The 14868-nt window shown below is 40.3% G+C and overlaps 1 protein-coding gene across 8 annotated transcripts in view; it reads right to left on the reverse strand.

Moving 5' to 3' along the window:
- TTBK2 (tau tubulin kinase 2) overlaps positions 1-14868 on the reverse strand; it is a 112041-nt gene that overhangs the window by 79268 nt on the left and 17905 nt on the right. Inside the window, exon 1 of one of the 8 annotated variants that reach the window (XM_052782221.1) lies at positions 7866-7955. The exons of 6 other annotated variants lie outside the window; for them this stretch is intronic. The gene's annotated coding sequence lies outside the window, so the exon portion shown is untranslated. Of the gene's footprint in view, positions 1-2589; positions 2714-7865; positions 7956-14868 lie in introns of those variants that run through there. One more of the 8 variants, XM_052782220.1, reaches the window with a different exon arrangement.

Consider the following 14868-nt stretch of genomic DNA (forward strand, 5'->3'; position numbering starts at 1 on the left):
TATTGTTTGAAGCTTTTCTAGAATTGTGCTTATTTGTTACACTGGTATAACTATACAAGTGTAACTCGTTGTACAAACTCTCTTATCCAATGATAAGACTCTTCAAAAGTGTATTTGCTTTGGGTTTATTTCTGTCACTTCCTAAGTAGCATAAACCAAAAGTGAAAAACTCTTTTCTCCCTGAATCAACACACAAATGATATGCAAAATTGGTACAACCATTCTGATTTAAATTAACAGTATGTCCTTCCATGTGGATAAATGCCACATTTACTAATGGGGCTAAATTATGCTTTTTAAAAAACAAACTGCTGCTTAAACAACCTGACTTTTAAGATAGACATTCATTTGACATGACAGTAACTGTGGGGGGTTTTTTTCATATTCTTTCATATTTGTTTTTCATATTTCATTTATGGCTTTCTTGCATCAATTGTGAGTTCTGACATTTAAACCAACTCCAGACAAAACAGACCCCCCTGGAGAAAAATTAATCTAGATTAGCTGAAGATCTAAATTTATACCAAATTAGAGTGGATTACATCCCTGTAAAAGAGTGTTCATTCAGAATATGTAGCCTGAATTGGTTTAATTCAAACAAATGAAGGGAAACCAAATTAATATTGCATATTCTGAGTAACAGCGTCCACCCTGCAATTCAATAAAGTTGAACAAAACCAATTTAAATTCTACCAGTGCTGGTAAATTCTCCCCTGCAGATAAGGTCAAAATTCTAAAGAGAACTATAGTCATTTATGTGAACACCCTTAACATTACTAACCACTGACCATAATTACTGGCCTTTCTAACCGAATTATCATAACACAGTCAGGAACTAAGGAAGTCAAAGAGAAAATGAAATGGCACTAATGAAGGGGAAAAGGTCTATTTCCAAAATTACATGCTTACAGCATGTACGGTGATTTTTCCATTTGATCAAATCTTTGCTTCCCCTTCCACCACCCCCCAGTTACATCAAAGTAGGTGGTGGTCTTCACTAAGTAATATGTTTACTCCTATATTGGGACTTGAAGGGGGTTTTTTTCCTGACACCTGCTTAAAAGAAGTAATAGAGAAATAATTAATCTCAAAAAATCTAGAAGAATCTAAAATTGGCAAGTATGATTTTTACTGAAGCTTTCAAACATGAGTAAAATTCATCACCTGTTGGATAAGTAGATGTTTTATTAAAGCAAAGATACAACAACAGTGGGTTTAGAGTTTTTTTAATACTGCTATCAGCCTTAATCTGATACCTGATTAGATACTTTTTACAATTTATAGTCATAGCTTTGACAAACATTTCCAAGAACTATTCATTCATGGATTCTTGAGCATACTATGAGAGCATCAGTAACTGGCCCAGAATCCAATCGTACAAAACATATATCCACAGAACCATCCCATACTTTAATAATTATCATAGAAGTACCATATTACCATAGATAACATCTGCATGGCCAGTGTAACAAAATCCTCATTTATACACAATTCCTCAATCCTATTCCAATACACTAATTCCTTGTTAAATCTCTTGTCATCCTGTATCATTACAAAGCAATAAAATCCATTCTATATCAACAGTCACCAGTATTCAAAGCACCAAAACCCCAGGACCCACTAAACTGTCGTGCACAGGAGGCAAAAGTTCTCTCCTGAGCCCCTGAAGGCAAGGTGCTAGACACCTCCTGAAGCTTAATAATCAACTGCAACCACTATTTTACTTGAAAAATGCAAGTTTTACAAACGTGTTGATGTTAATTTGAAGAATCCTGTTTTCTTCAAGACCCCAAATAAAGTAGCTGGAGCATTCAGTCACAAATTTCAAGGCCAGAAAGTTTGAAATTAGCCCAAACTTTTATCTGATCAGGCCACATAACTTCACCCCTTTCAGTGAATTAGCACACGCTAATATGTAAGAGTCCAAATAATGAAGTCCCCTATCTTCACTGGTAACATGTTCCAGGACATCCCTTCCCTCACAGTAAGCATGACTTGCTTTGTTTCAAGGTTTAATCTGTCTAATTTTAGTTTCTTACCACATGACTTTGTTACAGTTTTGGAAACCAAATTTCATTCCCAGTAATTTCACCTCATTTAAGCATCTAAACACATTTTTTAACCTCCTCTAAACCAATAAATGAAGCTTTAAGCCTTCCTTCTTATCCCATGGGTCTCTTATGTGGTCCTCCTTTGAAAATCCTCTCCTTGCTCCATATTCTTCTTGTGGTATGGGCAGCAACATTGAGTTAGACACCAACACTGAATTACACTCAATCATACCAATACGTAATAGGGAGAAAAGATGACATTTTTTATTTCTTTGTGATAGCAGTCTTTTTTCCCTAATTTAAGTCTGAAGCTGTTTTATACTTCTGCTAAATCACAACTCTATCAGATGCTTATACACCTCCATGCTTACACTCAGGCACTGCTGCGAGAATATGGTTTCTTTAAAGCCTTTATTCACAATCTGATCTAGATGGCTTCATTGCTCTGATGTGTTCTCTAACGACCTTAACACTGTATGACTGAAAATCTGTTAGTTGTTAATGTACTGCAGTGGATAAATATCTTTATATTCCTTACCTAATAATAGAAAACACGTATTCTGGTAGGTGCAATTTAGGTTACGATCGCCTTCTCCAAATTCATGTAGGAAAAAAAAAGACATTATTGGAGAGGACTACATTTAAAGGACTTTTGAACAGACATAAATATGCATTCTTTGGAGGTGGTGCTCAGGACAAAACAAACATCTCTGAATTTTGAAGGACTTGAATTCAGATTGTTTGGCCCATTCTAAATTCCACAGATGAATAAAAGACTCATAAAAGTACATACAGTCCCATTTGTATTATTGAAATACAGCCATATGTTGCTTTCAGTGTAGCTGTTTAACAGCATACAATGCTGTTAAACAATTTAAGAAAGCTCCAGCATGCTCTGTATCCCACTGAAGGAGATGAACAGTTAATGACATACAGTTAAGGTGCAAGCTTTCCCTTACTCATTAAACAGATGAATCCTTTAGCAGTGCAGTTTTATAGGTGGCAGTACGGTTATTTTCTGCACAACGAACACTTTATAATTCTCCTAAAAAAGTAACAGCCATTTTATTTGCAATATATCTCATAAAATTCTATATTCGTTAACTCATCAGTTTCCTTATCAGACCAGTTTATCAGATCAGAGGAAATGTGTAAGATAGCAAGAGTTATCACAATTAAAGGTAATTAGCCCTCTGTCAAATTTATTTCCAGGTGACAGGTCATGCAACAACTAGGACAACACAATGAGTAAAGACTTTGTTCCTGTATTGGGTTTGCATGGTGAGGTTTTGGTAGCGGAGGGGCTACAGGGGTGGCTTCTGTGAGAAGCTGCTAGAAGCTTCCCCTATGTCCGACAGAGCCAATGCCAGCCGGCTCCAAGATGGATCCGCCTCTGGCCCAGCCCAAGCCCATCAGCGATGGTGGTAGCGCCTCTGGGAGAACAGATTTAAGAAGGGGGAAAAAGTCGCTGCGCAACAAGAAACTGCAGCCAGCTGAGAGGAGTGAGAACATGTGAGAGAAACAACCCTGCAGACGCCAAGGTCAGTGAAGAAGGAGGGGGAGGAGGTGCTCCAGGCACCAGAGCAGAGATTCTCTTACAGCCCATGGGGAAGACCATGGTGAGGCAGGCTGTCCCCCTGCAGCCCAGGGAGGTCCACAGTGGAGCAGATCTCCACCTGCAGTCTGTGGAGGACCCCACGCCGGAGCAGGTGGGTGCCCGAAGGAGGCTGTGACCCCGTGGGAAGCCCGTGCTGGAGCAGGCTCCTGGCAGGACCTGTGGCCCCGTGGACAGAGGAACCCACGCTGGAGCAGGTTTTCTGGCAGGACTTGTGACCCCACGGGGGACCCACACTGGAGCAGTCTGTGCCTGAAGGACTGCAGCCCGTGGAAGGGACCCATGCTGGAGCAGTTCATGGAGGACTGTCTCCCGTGGGAGGGACCCCACGCTGGAGCAGGGGAAGAGTGAGGAGTCCTCCCCCTGAGGAGGAAGGAGCGGCAGAGACAAGGTGTGACGAACTGACCCCAACCCCCATTCCCCGTCCCCCTGCGCTGCTGGGGGGGAGGAGGGAGAGAAAATGGGGAGTGGAGTTGTGCCTGGGAAGGAAGGAGGGGTGGAAGGAAGGTGTTTTAAGATTTAGTTTTGATTTCTCAATACCCTACTCTGATTTGATTGGTAATGAACTAAACTTCCCCAAGTCAAGTCTGTTTTGCCCGTGATGGTAATTGGTGAGTGATCTCTCTCTGTCCTTATCTCGACCCATGAGCCTTTGGTTGTTATTTTCTCTCCCCTGTCCAGCTGAGGAGAGGGAGTGATAGAGCGGCTTTGGTGGGCACCTGGTGTCCAGCCAGGGTCAACCCACCACAGTCCTATAACATAAGCCTTTGCCTGGAAACTGATCACAGTATAAGAACAGGTAAAGGAAGGTCAGTGCTTATATCCAGAATTTAATACTGTACAAACAGCATCCGTTATTTAAAGCTCTTCTATCCACTTAACTGCTTTTAACTACATATCACCCCCACAAAAGACTTCTTTAATTTACCCCAACCACGAAAAGATTATATGCTATTAGAAAATAACAGTGCAAAACTTCCAGAAAAAAATAAGTCAATTTTGTAAAAGCTGATTCTAGCTCAGCAAGCAAAGGCAATTGTTTTATATAATCTGTGCGCGTGTACATAACTTCTTTAGAGATGGCCCTAAACTGAAGCCAATCTCTGCTTACCAGCCTTTGTAGATGTTTAAATCCAGATCTAAGGTTGAGAAAGTAACACAGACATTTTGGCTGAATTGAGGTACTGTAAGCTTCAGGACAAAGCAAGTAAGGACAAAAGATTACTTCTGTTCCACAGAAAGGAAAAATATACGTCCTCTTGCCTCCCCTGTGGAATAATATCAACCTTTTGCTATTAGGAACTCTCTATGTTTATTAGGAGCTCTATCTGCCTGCCTTCAGTTCATTTAAGAATCTAGTAAATTAACTGGAATCTACCAAAGTTGCTTTCCACTTCTGTACTTTCTACTTCTGAGCAGAAAAAGAACTTAAAGGAACAAAGAAAAGTTTAACAAGTCAACATAAAGAGAAAATCAGAGCAGGAAATGTTCAAAGGTCCTAATTCCACCACATTTATGGTAAAGTCCACTGTCTTAGGCTGAGAAGCACGTTCAAACTGTAAATTCTAAGGCCAGAAATGTTTTAAGTGTATCTATTGGAACATCCAAACTAGAAAGCTATCCTACACTTACAACCTGAATATTTTCTAAATACATTCATTAGAAGCTGTGGTCCTGAAAATCATCATTCAGCATGTCAACAAGAAAACTGAATTTAAGACCTTGACCTAAATTTCCAACTGTACTGGTTGTGAAGAAAATCTTTTAAAAAATTCAACAGATAACCAATGCCATTTTAGGTTTTCCTATCTCAAGCTCTTGGGTGCCAAAATACTCATCACCACTTGCATATTCCAGGTGTGAAAAGCTCCCAACTGTCTTGTGTGCTATTGCCAAGAGTCTAGATTTCCTTCTGGCAACTTCTGCACTTAAAGCTATGTTGTTATTACAAAGTGGCAATATTTTCTCAGTTTGAAGACAGAGTTAAAAATATAACGTTTAGTTTCAAGATAACAGTCTTATTTTAAAAACACATATTTCAAGCTACCACACTTATTTCCAGTCTGCAAGAGATTTCAGCACCAAAATGTTACAAAAAACCAAGTAAGGCAACGTTTATGGAAGGAGTATATTATCTTTTACTAAACCAACTGATACAGGTGGCAAAACCCTACAAGTTTTAAGCACACAAACCCCTCTTCAAGTCCAAAATAGAATGAGCAACTTCAAAATTAAATTGAACTTGACAGCAATTGCACTGAAGTAAACTTCATTATGTTTCTTGATTAGACCAACTGAGATAAAAAGTACTCTATACCTTGCCATAAAAGAAGGGAAGCACCTGGGTATGCGCATGACAGGGAGAGACTATAGGGTTGTGGCTCCTATGAGAAACACAGCATGTAATTTATTACCTACAGAAAATCAGAAATTTTTGGTCAGGGAGAATTAGAATGAGTCATGAAACAAAACCTCTATTTAATCCATGATATTTTTGTGATGGTATTTTTTAGCTGAGTGAGCTAATTTCCTAATTTGATCTGTCACACAATTGCACAAAGACTTATGTCAGAAAAAGAGAATGAATGGAAGTTAGCTGTGGGGGACAGGGAAAGGCTGGACTACTGTGGTGCTTTCAACTCAAACTAGTTGTTGAACTACAACCTCAGGTGCAGAGCCTTTCATACTAATGTGGAAACCTAACCCTTTGGAGAGGTTAACTTCCTTCCAAATAACACTGTATCATTCTAATTTTTTTCCCCACAACTTGGAGTGAGTTCCAAATCAAAAAGAAGCTTGTGAAACCTTATTAATTGCTCCAAAATTAATTTTAAAGCATAGTTTAAAAAAAAAACAAACTGTATTTCTGTGTCTTAGATTCACTATAACTGTTGTATTTACCACAAAACCTAAATGGAACTAGAAGTGGGGTTTTTTGCTATTACAAGATTTTATTTTACCTGTCGTAAAAGTCTTTTTCAAAGAAACTGGTTCTCTCATCACTTGCATGAAGCCAAAAATATTTTTAAACACACAAATGGAAAGTCAGTTCTGCAATTACCTAAATTACACAGCGTTACAATAATTATTTTTCAAGATCCTTGTAAAATTTTCATTGCAGAAGAGTTAAGTGATCGTGAAACGTGGGTTTGAACACTGATACAAAGACAGCTTGAAGTCAAACAATTAAGATACTTTAAATAGTGACATAGTAATATAATATCAAACTATTCACAGTCTGGATTTATCAGCAAAATAAAAATCTTTGTTTCCAGTTTTTTGAAATGTTGGAATAGTCATTTATCTTCTTAGGATACACTTAGAATATTAATAGATTACTATCAATGTCACTAACTTTATATACCAAGGAATAACATAAATTGATCCTTTAAGACACTCCGAACCATTGCCCTTTCCACTAGTACTATCTATTTCTATTATTTCATAAATCAATTTTCTCAGTAAGGAAAAACATAAATGCCCAACCCAGGCATACAACACACAACTACAGAAGGCAAGAAGGCAAACAATACACTGCTCTGAAGAATTTCTTCCAAAGTCTCTGCAACTTTTGGCAGTAGATCCACAGCACTTTATAGAGAAGAGCTGCTGCTAAGGACTGTGCAAGAATGATGCAAAGGCATATATACAACTAACTGCTATTAACTTCTCAATGCTTAATCCAATCAAGTAAAGTTCAGGGTAAACTATAAATATAAATGGGACTAACACTTAACTTTTTTGAAAATACAAAAAAAATCGGCAGAGGAACTTTGGTGACATGATCAGATAGGTGACATGCGAATAGCAAAATGCTGTCTGCACTGATATTGATCAAATGATCACCAAGGCTGCCAGTGGCAGACAAGCAGCCCCCTGGCAGACCACAAGACTATACTCACTGTATTGTGCCCAGGCTGCAGCACCATGCATGAAGCAATCCGGGCCTCACTAACAAAAGCTGAGACTTTCCTTAATATGTCAGTTGATAAAGCACATCACAAAAACATGGTGAATAAGGCCTGACACTTTGCTAAGAAGAACAGGAGAAAAACAGAGGAATAACCTTTTTTTAATCTGTAATGTCTAATCTCTTAGCATCCTTATCTTAGGGGCACATAGCTCTAAATCTGCAGCAGTATTGTGATAGAGAGCGAGCACTGGCCATGCACACATAGGTATTCCATCTCCTTAAGTACCTGAAGACAGTAGCTCTCCTTTCTGCCAGTGTGTGAAATGAGATCAGTAACTGCTACACCAAGCAAGATGACTCCAAAAGACCCTAGCTGACAGGAAGGTGGAATCTGAGTGAGCCCACGCAGTGCAGGAGGTCTACCAAACTCTGACAGGCTTTGGCCTCCTCAATGAGGGGAATGCACAGCCATCCTGCCACACAATGCAGCAATCCCTGAAAGAGTTAAGGAGGAAAGACGCACCATCACATTATAGTTTATGCAGGACACACCTCACTATTTTCAAGGAGGATTGTACTTTCCAACAGTAGGTCAACAGTGCTGGAGAAGTCAGGCACAAAGAGAAGACGAAAAACTACAGAGACCCTGTGTTGACCCTCATGCCAAGACAAACTCAGCACTGATATGAACAGCACCAGCACCAGCGGGTAGGAGACAGCCACATTAAGCAGGCCCTTATGAACTGCCAAATGACATGAGAGGTGGGAAATGGCTTGGTGCTTGGCTATGCTGAAGAAGGTGGCACTAAGGCAGCTAAAATAAACATACAACAAGCTATTGCCAGCAGAACAGCACAAGCTATTACTTTATCTTCAGTTTGAGCTGGCTTCAGAGGGGCTCTCTACAGTGCCATGGAGTCTCCCTTGTTCACAGAATATTCCACAAGGATCACATGGGCTCAGGCAATATCGAATCTAGAAGCACAATCCACAAAAACAAAGGAGATGGGTAGCTCATCTAGGACTGCCTGACCAGTCTGCCCCTAAAAAACATTCGTGCTGGGGCTTTCCAAGGTACAGGGGTTAGAGTCAACAACATGACTTGGCCAGAGCATGCACTTGCTTTGTAGCCATAGTTGACGGCAGCTTCAAGCAACGGTGACTGAAACTTGAGCTGCTAATCGGAGGTCCTTCAAGGTTTGAAATGGAAGACAGGTATTAAAAAACTGAAATGGAACTTTGGCAAAGGCATTTAAAGTTGGGACAAATCCAAAAATATCAACTTAATTTGCAGCAGAAAAAAAATAGGTTAGACAGTAGAAAAGTAGATAGCATGGACAGCTAATCACAAAAGCAGACAGGCTGCATTAGATAAAAGATCCACCTAGCCCAATCTCCTGTCTCTGACTATTGCCAGCAGCAGATGTCTAGGGAAGAATACAAGGACACAGAAAGCACATAATCACACTTTCCCAGAATATTTTCTGAGGATATAGTGAGCTGGGACACAAAACACTTTCTGAGCCAAAGATGGTATTTAAGATTTTTCTTCTCCAAGTTCATCAGATCTTTTCTGAATCCATGAAAGCTTTTAGCATCCATAACAGTCTACTTAATTCCACGCTGTGGGAAGAAGCACATCTTTGTTTCCAATTTGTCTTCTGCTAGTTACATTTGAGGTTCACTAACCCTTGTACTGGAAGGTAGACTTTACAGTTGCTCCCTGTTCACCTCTTAGTCCTACACAGGGAATACACTGCTACCATATGCCCCCTCATTTACCTCTTCACGTATTTAGTCTTTCACTGATTTTGATCACCATCTGTGGGCTTTTTCCAATTCTATTACATCCCCTCTGAGATGTGGAGACCAGCATTGTTATTAGGCACTGACCTGCTATTCTCAGAGAACCTGCAAGACCGATTCCAGAGAAGCTCATCACTGTGTAAGTTTTAAAATTATTTTTCCCTACATAAATTGCTTTATGATAATTTTGATTTATCATTACCTCAGAGTTGCAAGGTCTTTCTCCAGCTCTTCCCTGTCTGTCTTCTTCTTTACCAATTTTAATACCTTTGTATCACCAGACTTTGTAACTTCAGTATTTGCATCTTTTCTAGATCACTTCTGAATACACACTACAGCACAGAGAGCTATACTTTTTAGGCTGATGAGCTACCATTTATCAAGCTCAATATTTACATTTTTAATTCAGGTTGCATGAAAAAAAAAATTTTGCACAAATTATTCACATATAGAAAACCTGACTCATGATCTTCCATCTGGATCATTAATGGCTCTGCTTTCAAATTTGGAACAGATTCCTTGGATATCTAAACACAATCCTTCTTCAGAAGGTTGTTATTCAGCATGTGACATAATTCATGGGCACATTTTTTAGAGATACTGCCTGACCATATCTCCCATTTCTGCTTTATTTTGGTCTTGCAAACCAAGCAGTCTCTCTAACACAGACGAAGTAGGAAACAAAGCATAAAATATCAATTAAGAAAGACTTGAAAAAGGTCAAAAGAAAGCCAACATGAATGAACAGCAGGTTAAGAGAATTTCTAAGTAGAAAAAAGGAAATAATGAAAGAAATAGTAAATTACAGCAAGTGCAAAAGCACAACAGGGAAAAAGCAAAATAGACTGAGGAAGAAAAATAAAATACATTAAAACTGATAATAATTTTTTCTTCAGACAATGGGAATAGAATGCTTGCCAGAGAATACATAGGACCAATAAATGGTCAGAATATAAGAGGTGTATTCAAAGAAGGTAAGACTGCAAAAGAGAAGCTCGATGATTTTTTTGCATCTGTGTTGACAGCTGAAAAAAATAAGAAAATATCCAGAAAGAAACACTTCTTTCTGAAACACATCAGAAAATTTGCCTTAAATTGAAGTGACTGAAAAAAGAAATAGGGAATATGTAAAACCAAATTCAAAGTAATGCCACCAGTGTCAGATGATATTTAGCTAGGCTTAAAAGAAACTTAAGCATTAAATAGCTAATCTATTTATGAGGCTACATAACCTCTCATTTATACTTACAGTGGCACCTAAGCATTGGAGTGTGGCAAATATATTGCCAATTTTTAAAAGGGGTTACACGGGACATCCAATAAGCTTCAGGCCTGGAAATCCAATATTTGTACTCAGCAAATTAGTAGAAACTGTAATGATGTAAGAATTACTGAACGCTTGAATAAAAGTAATATAGTTTTGAGAAGATAACATGGCTTTGATAAAAAAAAGTGCCATCTTCCAAATCTAAGAGTACTTAAGAGATAGACAGTCACGTGAGTAAGAATGATCCAAATAAAGCCTATTTGGATTCCTAAAAGGTATTTGATAAACTCTTTTTAAAGAAACTAAACAGACATGCCATAAGAGGACAAGTCCTTTACATATAAAAATAACTGGCTAAAAGGCAGGAAACAGAGGACTAAACAGCCATTTTACACAGTGGAAAGAGGCTACAAGTAGAGTTCTGCAAGGAGCAGAATATGATCTGTGCAGTTCAAGGAAAACAGCGTGAGAACTAAGGTAACAAAAGTTGGCTGACAATAACATGTGACTTGGTTTATAAAAAACAGAGAAAAAGAAATGATGAGGGACAACTGTGAGGAACTGCTGCTGGGTGACTTTATGGTACGGAATAACCAGGCAACAAAATGGTAAGTGAGGTTCTGTGTAGGTAAATGTAAAATTATGTACGTCAGAAAAATAATCCTAACTTCTCACTAAAAGTATGAGAAACTATTAGCAATCAAGAGTAAGATCTTGGTATTATGATATACAGTTACAAAAGATGGCAACTCAATACTAAATAGCAGTCAAAAAAAAAAACAACCCAGCCCCAAATGTTAGGAATTCAGACAAAACAGATGACAACATGAAGATCATGTATATGTCCATGGTTCACTGATACCTTGAGTACTGTATGCAATTCTAGTCCTTCCTATCTCAACCCTGCCCCCCCCCCCCCAAAAAAAAAGGAAAATGTGGGATACTTGGAAAGTAATGGGCACACAGTGAACAATCCAGACTCAATAGAATTGATCAATTTGTGAGCCAAGGACGTTTTGTAGGCAGCAGACTTCAAGGACGCTTTGCTTGTGGACACATATTTAGCTAACGGTAGTAAGAGCATTCCAGATGCCTTTAGAAGGCCTTGAACAGAATAAACAAGACGACAAAAAAAGAAAGATGCCAATTAGAAGAACACAGGTGCGCATTCCACGATAAAGGGAACTTGGCAAAGAACCTCAATTCCACAGCTTATCTTGACCAATTAGACTGAGACAAGTTTCGCATGTTTTAGTTAATACAACCAATTATGCCTTATGTTTATGCGCGTGTACAGTGTTGTTATAACCAATCACTAGGTGTAACTAGGCGCGTGGACAGCTCATGCTAACCAATCTCTAATTTGCTTATGCGTGAACAGTAACTAGAATGAACATATAAACTGAGCTATCTTGGCAATAAAGTGGCATCTGCTTGATCATATTGATTGTGTGCAGTGTCCGTGACTTCCGCGTCAACAAGTGGCACCCGAACAGGGACCCTCGGATCGGTGTTGAATTCTACGACAGGAACCGACGGAGAGACGGTGCGGAAGCCGGCCGTAGGCAAGTGCTGCCCCGGCACTCGGGAAAAAAAAAAACGGTACCGGTACCATCATGGGAATCTCGTCCTGATCAGGCGAGCGGCCGGGGAGGAGATGGGGTCCACTATGTCCAAGGAAGAGGCAGCAGTGGTTAAGGTCCTCCAACATATGCTCTCTACGAGAGGATTAAGTTATGACTCGTCTACCCTGAAAGCCCTGTTACTATGGGCGAGAGAAAAAAGCTTACTCCCTACTTTTGGAGATGCTTTTGCCATCCCTACTTGGGAAAAGATAGGGCAAGAATTATGGCATAACATAAGTTCGGGTTCAAAAGAGGCGAGCAGATATTCCACCATGTGGAAGTTAATTATAGAAACTTTAAAAGATATGAAAGCTGAACATTCGGCAGTAGCTTCTGCTTTTGCCGCACTGCAGCCCAAAGGGCCACAAGGGATGCCATCCCCGGCGAGCTTCACCTTTGCGCCACCACACATTCCAGCCATTGTTCCAGCCCGTGTATCCGGCGCAGGGGCTAGTGCAGTCAGGAAATCTGCGGTAGCAGATCCAGAGCCCAGAGATCAGCCCTTGGAAAAAGCCGACAGCCTGGCAGAATTTCCACCACTACCAGCAGAAGAGACGGAAAACAACTTAGTCTCTAATTCTTGTCCTTCATCACCTAAACCAGTTGCCTCATCCCTGTATCCACCACTGCCACCATCCACTCCTCCATCCCCGCTCGAGGGAAAGGAGGAACGGGCAATAGGTTCGGGGGATCCACAACTAAAGGAACTGTTACAAAGGCTAGAGACTCTTGAAGCCCGCCTGGAGCCGTCGGTGAAGTCCGAGCCGTCGTCTTCAACTTTTCCTGCGCCTCCACCACCCTTCAACGCAGGATTTTCATCATTCCCGCAACCACCTCCAATGAATCCTTGTGTTTCCCAGGACGTATCGGGTGAGATCGGTGCCGTGGCTCCTTTGCCACAGCCACCTCCGGCGACCTTATTAACAGGGAGTGGGGTGGGAGATCCGGCAAAAAGATGGGAGGGGGTAATCAGAGATGCTTTGATTGAAGGTGAAATTATTCAATCTGCGTTTCCAGTTGTGGCAGGGGCGCATGGGGGTTCTGTTTGGGAAACGTTAGACTGGAAAGTTTTAAAAGAAGCTAAGGCAGCAATCACTCAATATGGGTTAAAATCACCATACAGTCAATCTGTTATTCAACATGTATTTTCTACACATTTACTGACACCATACAATGTTAAAATGATTGTGCAAATGATACTGCTTCCATCCCAGCAGATCCAATTTTATCAAAACTGGCAAGCGACCTGTGAAAATGCAGCCGCTATCCCACGACAGAACAGGGATCCTTTGTTTGGAGTGCAAGCTCATGTTATTGGGGGCAGGTCCTTATGCAGTTCAGGATGGCAGGCACAATTTGCCATAGAAGTTTTACAACTCAGTCAAGATTTAGCTTTTAAAGCATTGAACAGAAACCTTTTAATTAGTGTGGGTACAGCTTTTGAGCTTAGTACCTGGGAAGCTATCGGAACCTCCCTATGGGATGAAATTAGTGACGGGTCTAAAGAAGTTAAAGGTCTTACAACTTTATGGAAATTAATGAAAGCAGATCGTAAAGCGTCTGCGTCTGCTTTTGCTGCTCGCTCTCCCACCACAAGCGAAGGAAAAACGTGGAGAGAAAAACATAATGCAGCGAGAGAGACTTTTGGAGCTTGTCTGCCTGCTCCTGTGCCCTTGACTTCTGCTCCACTCACTGGGACTGCCGATATTAACCAGCCATCTGACGGTTCCCAAGCCTCCCTAACCGTATGCTTAAAGGAAACCCTACAGAATCAGGAGGCTGCTGTGAAGTGAGAAAAAACGCCAACCGTATCCTTTGATGCACCCCCCTTCCCCCCCCCCCCGCTTTCCTCCTCCTTGCTGCATTTGGCCTGTTATGGGTGACACACATAAGTGAAGAATGGATGATCCAACAACCAAAACAGAATGTATGGGTAACTTTGACGAACATAACGCATCAAGAAACTATATATCTTTCTGTCACTACCCCTGAAAACCCTTTTTCTACCTCTTTGGTGGGGCTACCTCTAGACACCTGGCCAGATCCAATGCCTGAATTTTCCCTTTGTACTAACCCACAATCCTGTGTCGATAATTGGGATGGTGTGTATGCACACCTGCCTCAAGTAATGCAAGAACCTCAAGAGTTAGAGTTGTCAGGATCAGTCATCATGAATGCCTGTGTGATGATTACACCTATAACACCACTCGAAAGGGTCAGAATGTAAATGCTATTTTGCCTGTATATAGAAATGCTACAGCTTGGTGTAACTATATCTATTCCAGAATATCACGCTTTTTTTTTTCTATTCCAGCTGCTTTACCTGCAGGGATGTTTTTAATTTGTGGGGATAGAGCGTGAGGGAGAATTTCATCGAAACTTAACGGGAGGCCATGTAGCCTCGGACGACTTACGTTACTGACACCCGATATCAATATGATTCCCAGTAAAAGACTCACGATAACTAACACAGGGTTAAGTGGATGACTAACAAGTTTAAGAATTACGAGATGGTTGAAAGATTTGCTTATACATGGCTTAGTTATTTTAATTGTAATATTAGCAGTTGTAATGATTGTACCACGTATCAT

Source organism: Harpia harpyja, chromosome 3 (assembly GCF_026419915.1).
Source record: "Harpia harpyja isolate bHarHar1 chromosome 3, bHarHar1 primary haplotype, whole genome shotgun sequence".
In the NCBI taxonomy this organism is placed as follows: domain Eukaryota; kingdom Metazoa; phylum Chordata; class Aves; order Accipitriformes; family Accipitridae; genus Harpia; species Harpia harpyja.